Consider the following 3,299-nt stretch of genomic DNA (forward strand, 5'->3'; position numbering starts at 1 on the left):
TCTATGAGGCTACCATAATCTGATATCAAAGCCAGACAAGGACACTACAAGAAAAGAAAACTAAAGTTCAATATTCTTTATGAACATTGATGCAAAAATACTCAATACTAGCAAACTGAATTCGGATTTAAAGTTTTTAAAATTTTAAAATCAAAAGAATGAAGAGAAAAAAGCACTCCATCATCTCAATTGATGCAGAAAAAGCACTTGACAAAATTCAAGATCTCTTTATGATAAAAATAGTTGACAAGGACACTTCCCTGTTGGTCCAGTGGTTAAGACTCTGCGCTCCCAATGCAGGGGGCCCGGGTTCAATCCGTGGTCAGGGAACTAGATCCTGCATGCCGCAACTAAAAGAGGCCACATTCCTCAACAAAGATCACACATGCAGCAACTAAGACCTGGTGCAGCCAAAAAAGAAAAAATGTTGATAAACTAGGAGTAGAAGGAAACTACCTCAACATAATAAAAGTCATTCATGAAAACCCCACAGCTAAATGGGGTTTTAACCCATCATACTCAAAACTTTTCCTCTCAAATCAGGAACAAGGCTTACAGACCGATTCAGGAAAGTAGTAGGACACAAAATCACACAAAAAAATCAGTTACTTTTCTATACACTAATAATAAGCAAACAAAAAAGGAAATTAAGAAACATAATTCCATTCACAAGAGCATCAAAGACAAATACAATGCTAAGGAAATAGGAATTAACTTAACCAAGGAGATGAAAGACATACAATGAAAACTACATAATATTGCTGTGAGAAATTAAAGCAGACCCAAATAAATGGAAACATATCCTGTGTTCATTGGAAGACAATATTGTTAATGACAATATCACCCAAAGTGGTCTACAGGCTCGATGCAATCTCCATCAAAATCCCAACAATGATTTTGCAGAAATAGAAAATCCATCCTGGGACCTCCCTGGCAGTCCAGTGGTTAAGATGCTACACTTCCATTGCAGCGGGTACAGGTTCGACCCCTGGTGGGGGAACTAAGATCCTGCATGCCACGTGGCCAAAAAAAAAAAAAAAAAAAGGAAAAGAAAAAGAAAATCCATCCTAAAATTCATATGGAATCTCCAGGGATCCCAAAGCCAAAGTCATCTTGAAAAAGAAGAAAGCTGGAGGACTCACAGCTCCTAATTTCAAAACTTACTGTAAACTATAGTAATTAAAGCAGTGTGGTACTGGCTTAAAGACAGACCTATAAACAGTGGAATAAATAGCCCAGAAATAAGCCCTCCCCAGTGCTGTCAAGTGATTTACAGGGGTGCCAAGACCACCCCAGTAATATTTTAACAAAATTTTTATGACAAAATTCTTCCAAAATTGATTTTAGTGGTGAGGGAAGCCAGCATCCGATGCTAGTTCCCCATCTTAACAGAAACACAGGTATGATTTATTGTCTTTTTCTAGCTCCTTTGCATCAAGAAAGCAGCAAGTTCAACTGCAGGCAATTTCTGATCACCCAAATGCTGATCTCTGCAACGCAAATTATTTTTGTCCATTTTGAGACACTCCTGGTTAACAAGATGCTAGCTTACTTCATTTCCTCAGGGGTTGTAGTATCTCCCCACAGTAGTTAGAGAGGATATCAGAGGAGGGAATGACATCTCAGCTGTCAAGTGAAATCCCTTCTACATCAAGTTTCTTACCCCTGGGACCAAAGTCATGCTGCTTCCAGCCTAGCCATAAATAATGGCTGCTAGCGTGAGGTTTTCCTCATCAACTCTCTGGGCCAGAGTCGCTGATCAGTAAACTGCTGCAATTTTCCTAATGTAGGATACAGAGGAACGACCTAGGAAGGGTTATCAAGTAGTATACAAGTCTAGATGGTTTGTTCTAGAGTTCCTTTTCATTGAAATAAAAAATGACTATTAGCAACACCAATTAGCTATGTGAACGGCAAGGGTTTTAACCTCTCTGTAACCCTTTTCAGCTTCTATGTCACTAATCAAAATACATTATGAGGAGGGTTTCAAAAGAGTCTTTAAAATTCTAAGCATGATTTGTACTTGTTAGATGGAATGAGGGCCTCTCTAGCCAGCAAGAATAAAGTTTTTGAAAATCTGTGTCTCTTCTACGCCTTTTAATTAATTCTCAAAGTCCAACGTGTAAAGGATATAACATAGAAGAACTTCTCTGTAATGCTATTTTCTAAAGAGTAAACTTTATCACGAAGACGGTGTGTTTCAGATTTTTCCAGAATTAATGGATTGTGTCATATGTAATTTTTCCCATAAAATAACCTCATTGCACCGATCTTAGAACATTTAGTGGTTTTGGTACATATAATATTTTATTCTTGTCTGCTCATTTAATCATGGATTGTCCTATTTAGAGCCTTATTTTTGCAGATAAGGGATTTTCTAAGTCAAGAAAAGGCATGCAATTTTTTCAAAAGAAGAGAAAGAACTTAAAAGCATTGATGAGTAGTCAGTCAAGTAAGAGAGGTTTACAGTTTCTTACCTAGTATCTACTAATTGCTATAATTCTCAGATTTACTAGGAAAGGTTTTTTTTTTGGCTGAGCAGCATATAGGATCTTAGTTCCCCAGCCAGGGATCGAACCCTCGCCCCCAGCAGTAGAAGCCTGGAGTCCTAACCACCTGGGAAGTCTCGGAAACCATTCTTTTAATGGTTTTAATTCTTTTAATTCTCTGAAACCACTCTTTTAATTAATAAATTTATTTATTTATTTTGGCCGCACCGGGTCTTGGTTGCGGCATGCGTACTCTTAGTTGTGGCGTGCGGGATCTAGTTCCCCAACCAGGGATGAAACCTGGCTCCTTGCATTGGGAGCTCGAGGTTTTACCCACCGGATCACCAGGGAAGTCGCCCCTGAAACCATTCTTTTGACATGCATCTTAACTATCCAGGGCCAGTATCCTGTTTTCTCCCTCCTGAATCCCCTCAGGGCACACCTTGGGATGGGCGTGGGGATGCCATCCCTGAGGGCTTTATGACCCCAACATCCTTTGTTTACTGATAGGACATATTTTGTCCACATGACCCAAGTTAATATTCCGCTTTGACAAAAGAAAAAATGCATTTGGATTAGCTTTAAAAAGTTTTCTCATAAATATTTGATTTAGTACATAAAACCTAATACATATCTGAATTTTTGAAAATTAGTCTATATCTGTTTCTGTAGATTAGAGTCCTAAAGTTAGAATGAGCGATCATTGCTCATTTCAGCAGCACATGTACTAAAATTGGAACGGTACAGAGACGATTAGCATGGCCCCCGTGCAAGGATGACATGCAAATTTGTGAAGCGTTCCATATTTTT

General features: G+C 38.6%; 1 non-coding gene across 1 annotated transcript; it reads left to right on the forward strand.

Moving 5' to 3' along the window:
• Window positions 1-3,192: 3,192 nt before the first annotated feature.
• On the forward strand, window positions 3,193-3,299 carry LOC132352784 (U6 spliceosomal RNA). Its single transcript, XR_009498867.1, has one exon. It is a non-coding gene; the product is annotated as a U6 spliceosomal RNA (small nuclear RNA).

This window comes from Balaenoptera ricei, chromosome 18, assembly GCF_028023285.1.
Source record: "Balaenoptera ricei isolate mBalRic1 chromosome 18, mBalRic1.hap2, whole genome shotgun sequence".
NCBI classification, from domain to species: Eukaryota; Metazoa; Chordata; class Mammalia; order Artiodactyla; family Balaenopteridae; genus Balaenoptera; species Balaenoptera ricei.